This window comes from Pinus tabuliformis, chromosome 7, assembly GCF_031772625.1.
Source record: "Pinus tabuliformis cultivar Carrire ecotype Pingquan chromosome 7, CPIR1, whole genome shotgun sequence".
NCBI classification, from domain to species: Eukaryota; Viridiplantae; Streptophyta; class Pinopsida; order Pinales; family Pinaceae; genus Pinus; species Pinus tabuliformis.
The window spans coordinates 1,451,028,741-1,451,049,723 of NC_142293.1; the positions used below are offsets into that span (position 1 = coordinate 1,451,028,741).

At 36.6% G+C, this 20,983-nt stretch overlaps 1 pseudogene; it reads left to right on the forward strand.

Annotated features, from left to right (window-relative positions):
• The first annotated feature begins 3,242 nt into the window (after positions 1-3,242).
• On the forward strand, positions 3,243-13,557 carry LOC149253171 (protein GAMETE EXPRESSED 1-like; annotated as a pseudogene).
• Positions 13,558-20,983: the final 7,426 nt, after the last annotated feature.

A 20,983-nucleotide genomic window follows, 5' to 3' on the forward strand; every position in this document is an offset into this window, starting at 1 on the left:
GGAGAAAAAATATCACCAAAATCAATTTCTAGCACCTGGGAATAACCTTTTTCTACCAACTGACCTTTGTATTTCTCCACCTTTCCTTCTGCATTTTTCTTCTTCTTGAAAACCTATTTTCTGCCAATGGGTTTCCTTCCAGCCGGAAACTCCACTAGATCCCAAACCTCATTTTTGTGCAAAGATGTCATTTCATCAACCATGACCTCTTTCCAGAGTTTTCCATCCTCTGAATCTATTGCTTCCTTCATAGTTCTAGGATCATCATCAGTAATAGATAAAGCAAAGTTTGAATAGAAAGGAGATGGACTATACCTTTCTATCTACCCTCTTTCTCGAACTTATCTTCTCACGCCTGGAGTTTGTGGCTCTTCATCTTCTGATTCCTCTTCTACTATAGAGTCTGATTCTTCCTCCTTTAGCTCAAACTCTATCTTCTCAGGTTCCTTTGGTTGGACTTCATGTTTAGTAACATCTTTAACCTCTCTAAACACCACATCTCGGTTGTACACAACCTTCCTTGTTACTGGTTTCCAAAGCTTATAACCCTTTAAACCATCCTTATACCCAATAAAGATGCACTTTTTAGATTTACTATCCAATTTTGTTCTTTTCTCCTTTGGAACATGTACATATGCATCACATCCAAATACCCTCAAATGTGAAAGAGAGGGTTCCTTACCAGTCCATAACTCTTGTGGAGTCTTATCCTTCAACACTGATGATGCTGACCTATTGACCAGGTAACATGCAGTCTCCACCACCTCTGCCTAGAATTCATTTCCTAACCCGACACCACTGAGCATGCTTCTTACCCTTTCCATCAACATCTTGTTCATTCTTTCTGCAACTCCATTTTGCTCAGGTGTATATGGAGTAGTCTTCTGTCGTGCTATACCACATTTCTTACAGAATTCTCCAAATTCCTTGCTAAAAAACTCTCCACTGTTATCTGACCTCAACACCTTTATCTTCTTCTCTGTCTGGTTTTCCACCAGAGCCTTAAATTCTTTAAACTTGTCAAAGAATTTAGATTTCTTCTTAAGGAAATATATCCATGTATTCCTTGAGAAGTCATCTATAAATGATACATAGTACACAGACTTACCCAGTGATGGAATCTTCACAGGTCCAAATACATCACTGTGCACAAGCTCTAATATCTGTTTCGCCCTCTTACCACCTGAGGGGAAACTCACCGGATTCTGCTTCCCATATACACAATTTTCATAGAAATCAAAATCGAGAGAACTATTACTCATACCTTCTACCATACCTTTACCATGAAGTATTCGAAGGCCCTTCTTTCCAATATGTCCAAGCCTTTGATGCCACAGCATGGTCTTCTCTCCAGAGATGACTAGATTTTCTACTCCACTTCCAGGAACCACAAAACTGTTGCACCCATCAATAGTAGTGCTACCTTGCAGCTTGGTACAGAGTTCCAATCCAAACTCCCCGCATCAATACCAGTGCTCCCCAAACCATCTTGCAAGTATCTTTCTCAAACACTACTTTTACACCTGCATCATCCAACTTGCTTACAGAAATCATATTTCTGGCCAATGCAGCAATATGCAGAACACCCGAAAGTGTTGTAACCTTCCCACCTTGCAACTTCAACTTTCTCTTCTACGACCAATGATTCTAGCCTTCTTATCATCCCCTAAGAAGACATCACCACCATCGTATTTCTCATACTCGCAGAACCGCTCTCTATGGGGAGTGAAGTGAAAGGATGCACCTGAGTCAATCAACCATGTCTCATGATCTACATGTGTACTTGAAGAAGCCAAGTACACATCCCCACCTTCATCTGAGGTGGTTTTTGCCTCTGCAGAAGGAGCATCATCAAATTCCTTTTCTTTGTAAGAAGCTTTAGATTTACAGTCCCTTTTGTAGTGCCCTTCCTTTTCACATTTCTAGCAAACCACCTTTACAGGTTTTCCTAGAGATTTAGATCTCCCTCTAGATTTAGATCTCCCACTCAATGACTTATTTTTGTTTCTATTCTAGGACCATCCTCGTACAGACAAGGCATCACCATTCTGGCTCTCCATATTTTTTCGTCTCATCTCCTTTATTAGCAAGGATGAGACTATTTCATCAAACTTCAAGGAAGTTGCATTGCTACCTATTGCAATAACCAGACTATCCCACGAATCTGGTAGAGAACACAACAAATTGATGCACTTATCTTCATCTGAAATTTTAATATCAATAGATAATAACTGACTTACCACAGTATTAAATGCGTTCAAATGCTCTGTCACCGAGTCTCCATCTTTCATCCTCAGGTTATACAAATTTTTCCATAGGAATAGCTTATTCACCTGAGACTTAGATTGGTACAAAGTCCCTAATTTGTCCCACAAAGCCTTAGCCGTAGCTTTCCCTGATACGTTCAACAATACTGAATCTGAGACACACAATCGTATTGTTCTTTTTTCCTTTCGATCCAACTTCTTCCATTCTTCATTGGACATTCACATTGGTTTAGTAACTAGATCTATTGTGATCCACTGATCTTTACCCACCAATAGATCCTCCATCTCGAGTTTCGACAACTAAAAGCTCTAACCATTAAATTTATTGATCTTTATCTTTCCATTGCTCGTCATCTTCTTTCACCACCAGAATCGATCCCACAGATCTCCCACTGAACAGGGTCTACCAAAGGCCCGAGTGAAACCCCTCAGCAACAATGATCCAAAATGGATCTTAAACCCTCTAAAAATGTAAGTCTTCATATATATTAAACTATCAGAAAATAGAGATCGCAGAGGAAAACACTAAGGAATGGCGGAAAATAAAGTGAAGCAAAGAGTAAAGTCTCGTTGCACAGGAGCTGTCGGATCAGATAGATCAATGGCCCAGATTAAATCAATATATTGCATCGGGAGAGGCCAATGGAGTATATCGGAGGTGGCCCTAAGGGAAATATGACTGCGATTGGTGACTTAACGTGGACCATTGATCGAGTGTGCAGATCAATGACGGAGATTATAGATATCGCATCGTGGATTCCAAAGGGGAGGACTTAACCTGCAGGCTCGAAGACCATGCAATATGCGATTTGTGACTTATCGCATCGCACAGAACCAAAGGGGAAGGACCCGAAGCATAGTAAAGGGCCGAGGTGCGATAGCGATTGACGATATGCGATTGTGATATATCGCATCACAACAATGAAAAGGGGTGATGCCAATAGGACCGTAGGTCATGTGATATGCGATGGGCCGATGGCGCCGATATCGACAATCGACAATCGGCGAAGGAATGGGATCGCAACAATACTAAGGGGCTATGCCAATGCGACTTGTGACAGTGATAAAACATGGACCCGAGAGGATTATAAGGCAGACTTTATATTGTTTGAAGACCAGCTTTGGATTTTTGGTCGGATTTTCCACTGTTTCAGTGTATTCCCATGTATGCCCTGTGTAAATAGAAAAGTGTGTTCTTAGGGATTTTCACCCACGCCTAAAGATCCTTCTGTTTGTAAACAACTGCCTTGTGCCTTAAGCGTTTTTGCAATGATTGTTTAAACGCTAAGCAGGGAGATGAAGGGACAGCACCTAGAGCAAGAGAGCCCAAGAAGGGGATTGAACCGACAGCGCCGATAGGCTTAAAAGCCATTCAATGGCAACACAGAGAAGGGGGAGGTCAGAGACAGAGGGGAGATAGAGAGTCAGAGAAAATGCACAGCTACGAATAGTTGATCAGAGGCACTAAGAGGGAGAGTCTGTGCACTCTTTAGACTCGAGGTTTTCAAGTGAAATCCCTATGTAATATCACTGTTTGTTGTGTTATGGCTCTGATTGAGCTCACACCTATAAACTCTATTCTTGAAGACATAATATAGAGGTCGACACTAAAAGCTAGACCAAGAGACATAGCCAGGAAGTCTAGTGAACTCCTTGATTATTTGTTGTGTTGATGTGTTGAATTGTTATGTTTTCCAATTGTTAAATGTCTGTATTATTCGTAATCTTTTCAATCCATTACACTAAATAATATAGGCATTCCTGCACATGAGTCTGTAATACCTTTTCTTCTTGATTTAGTATCCATTTCAGATCAAAAAAAGGCGTCCCCTTGAATCCAAAACAACTCTGATACCAAATGTGGTTTTTAACCCCGTACAGAAATTACCTACATACAAATTCTAAAACATAGAAAATAAATAATGCGAGAGAATAACACATATACACAGAGATTTCCCCTGGATCCCAAAACCGAGACTACGAGATTGATTTTTCATTATGTTCCTTTCAATGTTACAATACATATTTAAACATGCCAAAGCATCCAATACTGGTATCAGAGGTGTGGGACCATAGTTAAGAAAAAAATTGCCATTGAAACGATTGGTTGCAACTAGGTATAAGAATGTATCACTGGGCACCAAGGTCTCAGATGTTTATAAAGCATGTTGATAGGTGGGTTAAAGACTTCACAAACATTAAGTTACCTTGGATTAGTGTCAATAAGGGCATCAAAGTTGACTACCTATTGTGCTGCAAAGTACTACTATAAGAATCTTATCTTTCTCATTAGTCAGTTCTATTGTACTTCTACAATATAACTAGGCATTTGTGGCAACCATTAGGAGGATTATTTAGTGGTTCCTTATTTATTATCATTTATGGGGTCCTTTTCACTTTTATATTATTCTTTTGTTAGTTGTTTTGGGTTTGAGTTGATTCTTATTGCTCTCAACTCTTCAATCTCAAGGATAAGTGGATAAACGGGCTTCATAGTATTTATCTATGGGTCTTTTCATGGTTGGTTATTAACCATCCAAGGCTACCGAAGACCTATTTGGCTAAGAGCATGTTGATAGATGGGATTTGCTAAATTTGTGGTAAACCAGAGACAAGTGAAACACATATTTTTGGATTGCCTGTCTCCAAGAGACTACTAGCAGGACATTGAGGATCAACACTCAGTTTGATTCTAGGAAAAAGTGAATTGGATAATGCAAACTTTGGAAATTTCTGGTATCTTGTGCTCTCAACCCTCTCACGAATTTGGAACTACCTCAGAGTTATTCCATTGCTCAAGTGGAAGTTTGTTTTTGCTAATGAGGATAGAAAAAACATCATGTATCTTGTCCACTAAGATTATGAAAAGATGTATGGATGGGAAAAATTACAAATGATTCCACGTGCTGCCACAACAAAGTAGAGTCATGCATATGCACTTTCAATCCATAGTGTATTATAACTGATATATGTGAAATTTGGAAGTTGTTATTACACATTCAAACACCAAGTGCATTATTTATTTTCATTAACAATGTTGACAACACTAATTGCTTAGGTCATTGGTTGACAACAGTCTGGTATTAACCACTTAGATATGTTTCATATGGTGCTCAAAATAACCACTTAAGCTTTCAAAGGTTGATCATTTTGCTGGAAATTAAAACATGGCTCATTGGAAGAAGATTTTAGTGGAAAGTGGTACATAAATATTGGTTTGAATCCATATTTTGATATGTTTGATTGCTAGGTTCATGAATTTTATCTGACATCAAAGAATCTCACAACAAATTTGTACTAGATAATATCAACCCCTTATGGTGGCTTCTTCATTCATTCCATAGTTCAAAGATTTGTGCGGGATTCATCTCAACTTGGAATACTCTACAATCATGATAATGAAAATATACATTATCAAGATGACTGTGTTGAAAATTGGCAACTCAAGAATGAATTCCCTTAAATAAAATCTCGTTTCTGACAATTTTGGAGTGACTTTCTAAAAATAGAAAGCCATGTCTAACATCTCAAGTATGACTTTCCAAAAATAGTAACTCACCTTGCATCAATTGGTAATCAAGTATATTTGAAGGAAAATCACTTAAATTATCATTAATCAACCATAATAGTTCAATCTTGACTTAATCCTCAGTATTATTATTATTATCCTTTACGATACTATGATATTATTATTAAAAGGAATTACAAGTCACCTTACCTTCATCACCTCAATCACTTCGCACCTCTCGCCTTGATGACTCACATGGTACTACGTAACTCTCTCTCTCTTAATGATACATTACACTCTTCTCTTACGCACTCATTAAAATACATGGCAGGTTCCTCTTACACTCATTAAAGGAATGTCATAAAAGCTTCCTCTTACGTGCTCTTTAATGCATATGTTACACTCTCCTTAACTAAGGCATGTGTACCTCTCCTTAATTGCATAAGCTACTAAGGCATGTATTTCTCTCCTTAAAGGGATGAGTTACACTCCCCTAAATGGCATGTGTTACTCTTCCTCAAGGCATGTGTATTGTGCCTCCTTTATGACAAGAATTCGTTGCCCCCCTATATATGTGTCTCATGTCTTCTTACCTAACCACTACTACTTGTGCATTGTGAAAGAAGAATGTGAGAGAGAGTTGGAGAGAGATGAAGAATATTGTGAGAGAGATATAGAGACTTAGAGAGTAAGAGAAAAACTAGTTGAGCCAAGGTTGATTCAATGCTTGAAGATTTCAATGTTGATTTAGAAGAAGGGAAGGATGAATCAATGTTTGCATTTGTTACTGCTACCAGTGATCTTCATGCCACAACTTGTTCAGATTTGGGTGAACTTATTCATTCTCTTGATCTCTCATTGTACTATGTACCTCCGCTAAATAATTGATATCTAATAGAAAAAAAATTGGTTGGGTTTTCCCCTTGTGGGTTTTGCGCTAGTCATGGGACCTAAATTCTTTGTGTCTCATTTTGTTGTTGGTTGTGTTCTATTATGCATTTGGTTTATGTTCTATCTACAATTTCTTAACTAATATTACAACTGGAAAAAAGAAGAAGAAGAAGGTTTTTCGAATAAGTAATTGTTTCTGCATAGAATATCAGAATTTCAACAAATTGGTCTCTATCTCTATCATGTAAGCATGTACACAAATGCATCATACATTTTAATTGTTAGAAGTATGTAGTGAAGTCATAGTGAACTGCATTTGGTTAGTATCGTGGTTATTTTTTCCTATTTTTCTTATTTAAACATGAAATGCATCAAATAAATAGAAGTACTTTCCATGGTCTCTACCATCAATCTTGGAATTGTCAACAAGTAAATATTTCTTTTGTTCGTATATTGTCTTGCAAAACATTCACTAACAAATTTCATTTGATCAATTGAAATTCTATTCAAATGGTACAAAATATAGTTTTCTCTACTTTCATTCAAAGGAACCTCTAAATTCCATTAGCACAATCTCATTATCGACCTTTTTCCTACAAGTCAACTCAAAAGAGAGCTCTGGCATCTCATGGCTATTTGTTTTCCATTAGATTGTTCTTGTTGGGGGGGTGATAAAAAACAACAATAGGAAAAAGGCTTTTGGATGTTGTTCATTTTCTTTTTTTTTATGTAATATAAAAGAGATATTTATCATTGAGTTTGGGATACCAAATACATATGGATGTTGGTCTCTTTGGTTTATGCTTAATTTTCCAAGAGGGTTTGTATTTAAGCTTCACGAGAGTGCACGAGAGATATGTGGAATGCTAGGATTTGTTTATGGTGAATATTTTCCACCCTTGGTGCCAGAATGGAGTGTTCTATTTTTTCTCATTTTGTTTTCCTTGGCTGAGGGGTGTTGCTAGAACTGGAGGACAAGAGATCTTGACCATTTGTTCATAAACCATGAAGGAAAAGCCATTAACTTCTTGGCCCAAACCTATGGAAAAATGTCAAAAGAATATGATGTGAACTTAGAAACATGTTTTTCTCATGAAGTGGGGAAATGAAATTGAAAAAATATTGGTGTGAGCGATACATTTAAATATGAAGATCACAAAGATAATTTTATGAATATGCCCATGGGGTATCACAGTCCCAATGGTTATTATTTTCTAAACTATTACGATGACACTAAATGGATTTCTTACAAATTTATATTCTATGGGATTGATTGATTGAGGTTGAAGAGGATAAAATTAAAGTAATTGAGAAAGTTCAATAGTTACAATAATGTTGTAAGCCAACATAGCATCACATACTCTTTTATTAGTAGAAGGTTGTGTGCCTATTTTGAATCAGTATGCATGTATACATACAAATGATATGGTCATGTATGTGAAGGAAATGGATTTTACTTGTTGGTTCATTCTTTTTGGGACTACCAATCAATCCAAAGGTGCATGTAAATTTTTTCAAGAATGTATATCAGCTTATCTATGTGTCAACTCTCGATTCCTTCACATTCATGGATTGCTCGATGTCACCTAGATGATTCCTTGTGAAGCTTCTTAATCCCCTAACTTCATTCACTTGCATCTTCAATGTTAGGTCCCTATACTACTAGTGTAAACCCTTATTGTTATTAGTGCAACCCCCTTATTATATTTGTGTGCCCATGTAGTCCCCATATTGTTATTATTGTGCTCCATAGAAGCCCACTATTGTTATTGTTGTGCCCTTACATTATTATTTTTATGTCGGCTTTGATTATATTGTGACCCCTTAGAATCTTATATATAGAAAGGAGGTCTTGGAATTTGTATCATCCAAGAATTATTCATTTGTGTAATGTAAAGGAGGTTGCCCCCTCAAAGAGGCTGATTTCTAAGGTTTTGATTAATCTTTTCTATCTTTTTGTGAGCTGGTTTCATAATATTTGGTATCAGAGCTTTGGATTCTAGGGTTTTGCTGCTCCAAACAGGTCATTGTGGAATTTTTTATATAAAATTTTTTTTGCACCATTTCAAAAGCTAAAAATAAAACCCATTTGAGACAAGTCATTTTGAATGTCGAGTCCGAATTTCTGATATTGTCTTGCTATATTTTCAGATATATGATCTGAGGAAGTTAGAGTTTTTGCAAGCTCCAGAATTCCGTCGCAAAAAGGTCATCGTGGAATTTTTGTTATACTTTGTTTTATACAAAGGTTCAGACTGTGAAATTAAAACCCATTTGATCTGCAATCGTGGTGAAGCTCGGGCCAGAATTGCATATCTTGTTTTGCTATATTTTCAGAGATACAGTCCAAGAAATTTAGAGTTTATGCAGGCTCCCGAATTACATCCCAAACAGGTAACCCGGGGAAAATCGTCATAACTTTCTCTCTGAGCATCATATTGAAATTTTGTAAGAAACTACAAAAATGGGATGGACTGTACGTTTTTGTGTATTGTTTTCAGTTACGCAGGTCAAAATAGTAACATGTGGAAATTCGTACAAGTTCGCTCTACTGAAAAAGTATATAAGCATGTCATCTTGGGATATTGGGCATAACTCTTTCTTGGAGAATCCAATTTCGATCAGACTAGTAGAATTGGAAAGAGGACACATAGGGCTAATGTAGGTCACAATTTTAGACCTTGGAGATTCGAAATTATAGAGTTACAATCGTTTCAATATCGAGCTCCTAAAATCAAGAAAACGCGATATGAGGAAGTTTGATGGCAAGGATCCAGTAAATTTGATACTACATATGGAACAATATTTTGATCTACATGATGTACAACTGTTACAAAAGGCACATATTGCATCTTTATATTTAGAATAGAATCAATTTTTATGGTATAAAGGGCTTTGTTCTCGTAAAACACTTGTCACATGGTCAATTTTCATGGAGGAAATGATAGCAGATTATGAGGATATAAAGAGCAACACCTTCTTTAGCCAATTGTTAAATCTCAAACAAAAGGGTTCAATGGAAGAGCACATTGAGGACTTCCAAAAATTGAATATAAGGGTAAATGATATTCCAGAGAAGCAAAGGATTGATTTCTTCATAGGGACTTTAAAGGACAATATTCAACACAAGGTTCGTCTTTAGGAACCTGATTCATTGGAGAAGGCATTCAGGTTGGCAAGAAAAGATGAAAGCGGAATTATGGAAAAAAGGAATCCTACCATTCACAACTATAAATATGGAAGTGTTTTTTCTCCTAGCCTTCCACAACCTACAAGGTTTACACCACAACAATTGGAAGAAAAAAGAGAAAAAAGGCTTTGTTACATTTGTGATAGAAAATACACTAAAGGTCATAAGTGTGCTGAGAAGAAATTATTTTACATAGATTGTGAAGAGGAGGAAGAAAATGATCAAGAAACATCAAAAGAATAGGATATACACCAGGAAACAACCCTAGAGAAAGAAGAAATGAATCCAATCATATCTTGTAAAGCATTGGCAAGAATTACCACTCCTCAAACTCTCAAGATAGAAGGAAATATCAAGAAGAAAAAGGTTCAAGAAGTGAAAAATCACATCGAGCATCAAAAAATGAATCTGACCATAACTTTTAATGCATTGGAAAGAATTACCACTCCTAAAATTATCAAGATAGAAGGACATATCAAGAAGAAAAAGGTTCAAGCAGTGAAAGATCACATCGAGCATCAACAACAAGTTCTCCAACTTTTAAAGGATAACCCCACTTTGGTGCAGAATCAAATGAAATAATAGGAAGATCAACATCGCAGTGAAAAAAGTTTTGATGTAGGCGATTGGGTATTTTTACGAATACAACCATACAAACAAATGTCCCTCAAGAAAGCTAAGAAGGATAATAAATTATCACCAAAGTACTATGGTCCTTACAAGAAGCTGCAAAAGATTGATATTTTGGCATACAAATTGGAGCTTCCTGCATCTTCCCGAGTGCCCCTCTTTTTCCATGTTTCATGCTTAAAGAAGGTTATAGGTGACAAGCTCCCAGTTCAAACAATATTGTCAAAATTTGACGAGGAAGGAAAAATCATATGGGAACCTGAAGTAGTTACGGAAACAAGAACCCGACAGCTACGAAATCGATCAATTTAAGAGTATCTCATCAAGTGGAAGAACTTACCCACTAAAGATTCCACATGGGAGGACGAGAATTTTATATAGAAGCATCCAAAACTACTCAAGCATTGAGGACAACACTTTTTGAAGAGGAGGGGCATGTTAGGTCCCTATACTACTAGAGTAACCCCTTATTTTTATTAGTGCAACCCGCTTATTATATCGTTGTGCCCATGTGGTCCCCATATTGTTATTATTGTGCCCCATAGAAGCCCACTATTATTATTTTTGTGCCCTTACATTATTATTGTTATGTCGGCTCTGATTATATTGTGACCCCTTAGACTCCTATATATAGAATGGAGGTCTTGTCATTTGTATCATCCAAGAATTGTTTAGTTGTGTAATGTAAAGGTGGTTGCCCTCTCGAAGAGGTTTATTTCTAAGGCGTTGATTTATCTTTTCTATCTTTTTGCGAGCTGGTTCCATAACATTCAACTTGGATAAGACTCTAGAGTATTAGTTTGTGCAGGGATTGAATGGGGCATTGCCTAACAGGTTACATAATCTTACGAAATTGATGGTGCTAGATGTGGTGGTGAATGTTAGTGGACCTGCAATTATTCTCAACAATATGGAACATGGGACATGCATGCGTTGAAGATAAAAAACAAAGACAAACTATTATAATGTTTGCAAACTCTTTGACGAAATCATTAAATGGAGTATAACAATGACAATCTGTAGTGTATTTGTTTTGCAGACATATTTTGGTTTAGTTAAAGAGGGGTTTTCCCTACCGAGACTGCCATCATTAGAGAAAAAGGGGTCGTGACCAGGTTTTCAATCTTCATTATATGCTCATGGAGGAAATTGTGAAGGCATGCCAAGCCATTATTAACTTCAATGTAGTGTTGAAAATGCTCTTTACTAGTGGTGGAATTCTATTCAGGCTCAGTTTGAAGGGAAAATCATTGCCTCAAACCTGAAAAATACCCCACTTAATTTTACACTCATGAAATGTACATCTACATTACAAAGGTTTTCCAATCGCAGTCTTTCATTAATTTATATGCCACAACTTTCTTATGTTGGGCATGGGGATTTGGTGTCACAAATTGCAATTCTTATAGTGTACATAACAAAGGTTTCTGGAAAGTCCCTCTATTGTCTCGATAGAGACATCAAGAACATTGACCATAACATACACATGATTTTACAGGGCTTGTTCATGGGGATGGTTATTTTCATCAAACTACAATGATGATGATAACTCCAATAGTAAGAGAACAAGAAGTACTGCAAATGAATATCAACATCCATATGGTAGTGAGTTTGATATTGAGGCACTTGACAATATCAAGGGCAAGGAGTTGGTAGACAAAGCAAGGAATAGATTAGCAAAGAAAGATAAAGTGTTATTGTCCAATTCATGTTGGTAGAAGGCTTATAGTCAATTGTTTTCCAGTTGCAAACATATCATGCATGATGACGAGAAGAAATCAAGACTCGTGTGGCATATATTTGACTTCTTTTAGATAAAATCTGGTAGGCGCCCACTTTCACAATGTCCCACTTCAACTCTTATGCTCAATTTTCTCAAGGGATTAGATGATTTTTCCCACAAAGTGTACCTAGCCTTCTTCATTGACGCAAATGTTATGTGCCATCATTTTCAAAGAAATGCATTCAAGAAAGATGTAGAAAGGGTTGTGAATGAGTTGAAGTCATCCACTCATCGGGTAGTGAACAAATTGGATAAAATAGAGTAGAAATCAGATTCTCTGTTGGAGCACTCTAATGAAAACCATAATTCCCTAGACTCTATTGATTCTCAAGCAGAACTATTGGCTCAAATTCAAAGGTTGTAAAAGATAAAATCACAAATGTTATGGATTAGTCCAATTCCATTATTTTCTAGCAATCTCATCAAATAATTGCCACTCAATGTAAGTTGCAAGAACAATAGTTTGATATGCATAAGATTGTGGATACTAGTATGGTTGATCTTCAAAAGTTATATGCAATATTAGGAGAAGACTTAGGGTTCCTTCAAAAATTAACTTCACAAACATAAGCAAATCACTGAAGTGGCTAGTATTATATCATCTCAATTATACAATATTCAAAATAAAATAGATGGCATTGGAAATGCAGTCACTTTGTCATTGGGTCAATAGAAATTGTTACTAGATGGCCACAGTGTTTCATTGCAAGGCCTTGATACTCTTACACAAACTCACATTGAAGCACTTGAATAAATCAAGTATCGGTATAGAAGCTTGCTGATAATGCTCGCCAACACTAGCTTGAGTTCACTACTTACCAAGAGGAGCTTTAGGCAACTCATAATCGCCTAGCACAAATATCCTTTGTGATTTTTTCAGCTCAGGAAGTATTTGAGTCAAAGCAATCCACTATGGTCATGGATTTGGATAAGTTATCTTCATTGCAAAATGTTATTCTTCTTGAATCTCAAGCTATTAATACCATCTTCTTCTACTTGATTATGATGTGTGTGATCTATATGTTGATAAACACAAAAGAAAACCAATAATGTCAGATGTGTTCTATACTCTATACTTTGCATATCATTTTCCATTGACTTCATCATAGCCCGTTTTAAAGGCAACGATATTTCACAAAAAGGCTAGATTTCCTCAAAGAAATTTTATGTAAGAACAACATTTTCATATACTCTTGCTCTCTTCAAGACAGCCTGGCAATCAACACACCCTCAAGCCTATAATCAGAAAAGGCTACAGATATACCAAGGAATGGTAGTAGCAGTGTAAGATACAGGGGGCTAGTAAGGCATAAGTGAGTAATGGGAAAATTTGTGACACACGACAACCATGTTGTTGAATTTTGTGACATGAGAGGGCATGAACAAGAGAACCTCTTAAAACCTTATCTTCTTAATTGATATGAAATTTTATATGTGATGAAGACTTGACTCGACTTGGTCCCTTGGTGGTTCAATTTGGTCCTTTGGATGAAGACTTGACCTTCTAATGGCTACTTTCTTGTCCATTTGAGTTGCAATGACTAGCTTGACCTTCAAACGACTAGTTTGACACCCCCATCATCTTTCTTGAATAGACTTTAATGGCTAGTAAGAGGGTTGACTTGGCCACCTTGGCTAGATCCTCAATACCCTTAGTTATTTTTCCTTCATTATTTGATATTTATTTAGTTGATTTTTTTACTTTATTCCATGTGCCACTAGCCCCATCGACTAGACCAACCCCTGCACTGTCACAAATTTACCCACGCATGCCATGTCATCATGCAATAATGGGGATCTCTACCACCATAGAGAATTTGGAGAATTTGTCACCTAGGTTTTATCCTACTAACTTTGTAGACCACCTTTGACATATTGAATGCAAAATGTCAAGATTTTCCCCTATTTTTCCACTTGGAACCCCCACATGCCACATGACCAACTTTCACTACTTGTTTTTTAACAATCTTCACATTTTGGAAAATTTTCAATGTGGGATGTCATATTCTCTTCATTCCAAGCATTTTGAGACCAAGTTGACTTTTTTATTTCTAAGATCACATGCATCAAGAAATGTGTACTACCTCGAGAAATGTGAACTAAAACTGGGATATTGCACACATACAGACTCAATGACACTTAACCATGCAGTAAGACATAGTTGCACCCTGATGCGTGCTACATTGGCCCATACACTAGTGATCCCCTACATAACCAAGCACAATGTTGACAACATCCCCGATTTTATTGTGATAAAGTGGAAAAATCATGATTTTTTGGCCTGGCCGATCTCTGTCAATTTTTACCAATATTTTGGTGTTATCTTAATTTTGTTGATTTTTGCCAAATTTTACCAATATTTTCCTGATTTTTATGATATTTTCATTTTCCGAACCCTTGCCAATTTTATCTTGATGTCGATGTTTGCAACATTGACCAAGGTTCTCATAAAGCATGTTTCCCAATGAGATCCATCCAAAATCTTCCAATCTTATCCAGGACAAAGGGACCTTGTTATTAGCCCAAAGGGACCAACAATTTCCAACCATAAAAAGGCCTAAAACACCTAAATAAAAAGACTCACATAAACTTTACAAGGCTTTAACTTGTATTCTTGGGCTTACAATGGTGATATGAAAAATGACAAAAATCTCTATGTACCCTTCCTGAAATGAGGGGTAACAGGACTACCTCAGATGCAGGTTTAAGATTAAAATTAAAAACTTGATCATTTCAGCAACAATATTTCATGTATGCAATGTTGTAACCCTTGATGGTTCAGCTGAATCCTCTTCTTCCTCATCATCCTTAAAAGACATTGAAAATAATGTTGATAAAGCACCCTCAAATTCTAGAGCATTAGAGTTGTGGACAAGGATGTTAATTTCAACCTTATGGTCATCAACATGATCTATAGTTTCTTTGTCAGTTGCAGATTTCTCTCCTATAAAATCTTCAAAGTTCTCTCTGATTTTCTTCATAAAGATGAACATGCTCTGAGAATATTTCTTCAAGAGAATATTTATTATAAGATTCACATAAGCCTAGATATTCATCAATGCTTTTAGTGAATAATTTACCTCTCTTCTTATAACTTCTCTGCATTTAGAAGTCTTCCATCAGATATTGCCAGTGTTGACCCATTAGGCAAAGGAAGTGGCTCCAATACATTGTAAAGAGCCTAATTTGAAAATTGAAATATCTTATTTAAACTGAAATCTAATGTGAATTCTATTGTTATTTGGGGCTTGTACACCACTGTTATGAGCCCCAGACTGTTATTAACCCAAGAGACAACACTAACAGTAAGCTAATATTTCTATAGCAGAAGATTTAGCACAGCTAGTTACTATGAAAAAAATAAAAAATTTGGGTAAATATAAGTACAGTAGTATAACAAGCAATAAATTCAACAATAGTAAAATAATAACAACATTTTACATAGTAAACTTTGGATCTGACCAACCATCAGGCAACAATTATAAATATGCTACAAGAACCAAGCTATCAATGAATACTAAATAACTCTGCATTAGCATAATAAAACCTTAGCTTCGTTGGTAAAATAAGGTAGTTGTTATTAATCATCACCACATTCCATATGATGTCCATGTGTTCAATGTATATGCTTTCCAGGATTTGTTGGATTTTAATGCTTCTGATTTGAAAGAAATGCTTTAATTAATAATATCAATATGTTTTCCTTCATGATTTCTAAAGGGTTTTTCAAAAGACTTACGAAGACCCTAATACTAACCTTGACAACTCCATGCACTATTTTAGTGTCACACATCAGTGCTATGAATTAGACAATTAGTTCAGTGATAGAACATCACCACAAGGTGGTATCTTATGGTGCAAGGATCATATAAAAGAAAGATTGTGAACCAACGGAAGTGAATTTAGAATCATGTTTTAATATTTTTTTAGCATGAGTAAATTATGGCAAGGTATGATTTGAAGATACAATTTGGGTTCCATTATATAGTTGATCTTTGTCTGAATCCCAATAAACCATGAAGAAAAAGTTCTATTGGAGACTAGGATATTATTTCCTCCAACCAAGTTTACCTTCTCACTCCCTTACATTGAAATAATTGAGATAACCATCTTAAGAAAGTACTGAATATGAAATCTGAGGAAGTTCAACTCCTTGAGTACTCAGAAAACCCATACAAAGGTTTTGGTTTCTTACTCTCATCCAAAACTCAAGGTTTAACCCATGGGGTTAAGAGCTTGGGGTGAATAGTACAACAGAAACGGGACCTAAGAACCTTAGGAATGAAACCTAGAAAGGCCTCGTTGGAAAGGACTGCAAGGTTGGCAGTGTTATTGCATGCTAGTCACATCACACCTGCAGTCTAAACAAGCGGACTAATACTAAGTGCATGAGAGACAAGCCCGAGGAGGTATAAGTTAATGGCACTCTTGTCACATTATAATATTAAAAAAGGGTTAGGAGAAGAACTTTGGAACCCTCAAAATAGTCCAATTCAAAATTATGCTTTTCATTACAGAGAGGAAACACAATTAGAATGTTACATTATAATATTAAAAAAGGGTTAGGAGTAGAACTTTGGAACCCTCAAAATAGTCCAATTTAGAATTATGCTTTTCATTACAGAGAGGAAACACAATTAGAACAAAAACCTGGGGCAGCAGATGGAAACTCAAGATTTGTGGGTAGAAGCTTGGATTTGGAGTCATTAAGTGGTTTGGTGGGGTGGGTGAGTAGAAGCAAGGAAAAGGGAAGATAATTAAATGTATTAAGAAAAGGAAGGAAGTAGTAAGGATGGTGGTTGGAGAGGATTTGTACCTTGAACAAATTGAAAAATATCAGGGCCTCGCTTTAATTAGATGAATCTATGGGTGGCAGATAATAGAAGGAACACTCATAAAATGGTGAAGGGAAAACTAGGCTCCATTTTTGGGTTATTCTCCCAGGTTTCACATGATGCCTTAGGGATGGCTAGGGTTCATAATGAGAGTGGAGGAATATGTGGGAATAATTATGAGGAAAAAGTGGTATTGGGGTTCATCCATATTCACATTGTCAAACTGACATCCATGCTTCAATCCAAAGGTGGAGCCCATATCAAAATTCCTAGTCTAGGAAAAGCTTTTAAGGCTACCCGTGGAATGTTGGTTCAGTAAATATTAAATTTCTCAGAAGTATTGGTAACAGCTTTGGGAAGACTTTGGTTGTGAATATTGCAAATAAGACAAGTGTGTAGAGAGCAGTGGCAAAAATCCTTGTAGAGGTAGACATAAGGGAAGGAATTCTGGACTGCAATGAAATGGTAATGAGTGCACAAATGTATAGAATAATTATTGATTATTTAAAAATACTCTTCAAATCTGTTAGATTCCATTCTTAAGGGCACGTTGCAAAGGAATGCAGCTTTAGGTTTGAAAAAAAGTGTGGAGAAAGAAAGTCCCTCGCTGGAGTGAAGAAGTGAAGGGGAACTTGAACCCTATAGGGATGGGGTTGGGAGAAGTAGCATTTAAACCAGATGAAGGGCATGTGCAAAAGAATTCAGAGGGCATAGAAGAAGCACTGAGAATTCAAGAGAAGAATCTAGTAATAGCTAAGGACTCTCGGGACAAAGATATTCATAAAAGGTCAAGGACAAGAAAAAAAAGGAAACGTTGGATACCAAAGCTAAAGATCTTCAGGAAGACAAAATGTTAATTCAAATGATAATACATAACCCTCCTGAAAAATAAGCCTTAATGGGGTATGGGATCAGTTCATCCAGTAAAACAATACCTCAAAATCCCAACCTTGAGGAATTCATAAGTAAACAAACCTCTTTAAGATATCAACTTATATCTAGAAAGGGGGGAAGGAAAAATGGATGAGAGTGAAGCAGATGTATTAGGGGATAACCCTATTCGAGAGCTGCCTTCAAATAACCCAGGGAGAAAATATTTCTTGTACCATGCCTAAGGGAAAGCCTTAAAGGAGATTCAACAAGGGAAACAAAAATCCTTGAAAGGGGTCCTTAAAGCAGGAAAGAAACCCTCCAAGGTTAATCCATGATCACTTTATGGGGTTCAACAACCCATCGAAAAGACTAGCCATAGCGAGAATGGTGGAAGTAACAAAGCCAAGTGTTATTCTGTTGCAAGAAACAATGGGGAAATGGAAGAAGATGGTAGACTCATTAGGTAAAATCCTTAGGGAATAGGATGTTTTAGCACTTCATGCAAATGGGATATCAGGTGGGGTAGTTACTAGGTGGAAAGACTAATTGCAATCTTCTCTTGTAGCAAGTAATGTATAGATTTCAGGTTTCAAGATTTAGGACAAATAAGAGTAATTAATTGCTATGGCCTCTATGATGACAAGAAGCCATTCCAGGATGAAATATTTTTTCAAGAAGTAATCAATTAGGATAAAGTCATTGTAGGTGGTGACTTAAACTTTACTTAAGCAATTCTAAGGTCTAGGGACAAATTGCAAGACAAGATAGACTTGTTGATTATTTTGAGACATAATCTTGAGGAGGTTCAGTTGATTGATGTCGAACCCATCAAGAAGGTTCCCACTTGGAGAAATAATATAATAAGGGAAGTTGGTACCCCAAGAGGCTGGACAGGTTCCTAGTATCTGAGATATTCTAATCGAGGTAGGAAAAATTAGAATGTAGGTTAAAGTAGGTGGGGGATCAGATCACCTACCTGTCCTTCTATAGATAGATAAAAAATATACTACACTAGCTGCCCCATTTATGTTTAACCCTGAATAGATAAAAGATGAAGAATGCATCAAGTTGGTAAAGGAAAAAGAAAGGGGTTTTGATCCTACGTTGAGGGATTCTACATGCACTGAAAAAATTGAAAAAAGCTAAAATGGCATCGGCCTCAAAAAAATTCAAAGAATCTAATGAGGAATTGAAGGGGATAGAAGACAACCTATCTTCAGTATATGAGTAGAATGCAAGGGGGGCCTTCATAGAAGAAGAAAGGGAAAGAGTGAAATCATTGGAAAATGCAAGGTAAAACTTATTGGAAAGAAGGGAGGCAAGCTAGAGAATAAAAAACAAGGGAGTATGGTTAGAGAAAAGGTGGTGAAAACACTACATTTTTCCATAATTTTTCAAATCACAAGAAAAGGGTCAATACAATACGGGAGATGAAGAAAGTAGATGGTAGCAAGGCAAAAACATTCCTAGAGATAGCACACATGGGAGTGTCTTACTTCCAAACCTATTCACAGATCCTAACAGAGCAAATATTATTGAGATATTAAAAATCTCATCATTCTTTCCACTGTACTATAGCATTCTTTTATTCTTTTTCAGGCTTCATATAAATGAAAAAGACAAGAAAATTATATATCCCTAAAAAGACCGGGAACGAGACTTTATTTCCATGTTTGATGGTAGCGAGAGTCAGTTGTGTCGCCCTTGAACAAAGCACTCAAAAAATAAGTCTTTCCTCCATCGGGATGGGCTTTATTTTGACTTAGGAGAGCCTTAACCTTTTATTGAGTCAGTACTCCTCCGATTAGTTATCTCTTCCAATCATATGGAGAGTTTGCATATGCCTCCTGCATGACAAACTTATAAAAGTTATCATATGCTGCCATGTAGTCACAATTGAGTCGTGCTTTTGTTCAAGAGAAGTAAACCTAAGTCAACCTCTCTACAATGTCCCTTGACCTATTTTTCAGTCATCCATCCCTAGTTGTTAGCGTCTTGTTCGGTATCACGTTGGCTATGTTGGTCCTGTTAGCACTCCAGGAAGCTCTCCTAGGTTGTAGCTCGGAGATGCCTGGTAACATATAAATCTTCAATATCATTCTCGGAACTATTGGAATGGATGATCATTTGGATCAAGTCAGATGACTGTTTCAACTCTATTTTCACTCAAGACATGTATGAACACCCTCAGCTTGACAAGGCTTTAGACCACTAATGCTCAATAGTTTATAGATTCAGTGAATAGATGAGAATCCTGACTATACCAGCAAATACATACATAAATACATATGAATGGCTAGCTAAAAAAAGTAAATGAAGCTTGCAAATCTAATTTATCAATGCAGAGATAAGATGATAGTTATCTAGCATTAGATACAGAAGAAAACATGAATAACCTATTCAAGTGCAAGCTTAGAACAGAGGAGAAAATGGGAATTGAACATGTAACAACAAAAGAAGCTTGTATTACTGGAATGAAGATGAGACACTGAAGGAACAGAGTATCCATAGTCTCCAAAAGTTGAACCCCTGATACTCTAAACTTTCAACCATTTATAGGCCTTTTACAATGCCCTCGAACCCTTTGAGGTTCGAGAGGTCTTAATCTATCCCCTCTATCTTTTTAACTACTTGATGCCCTGACTAGAAACGCATGAGCTTAGAGGTATCTTTTTCTAACAGCATAGTAACCAAATTCTGGTAATTTTTCCACACTGTCAAGTAGCTCATTCGTGCCAGTGATGCTCCATGATTTCTATTGGTTTGGTTGTGTTGCGTTGTTGCCTTTTTCCCCTTTTCGGTTTTCTATCTCCCGGCCTCTTTCTGCTCGAATCCCTCTTATAGCATTAGCAATCATTGCTAAATGCTTCTAAGGATGGTGGCCACCTGTATTGTAATGGAATGGGTCTTCGGGCCTTTGAAATCCTTTTTAATACCAAAAATGATTGGTTTTTGTTTTACATAGAGAAACGATGCAACGCTGTGAAATTTCGCCAAAACTTTGTT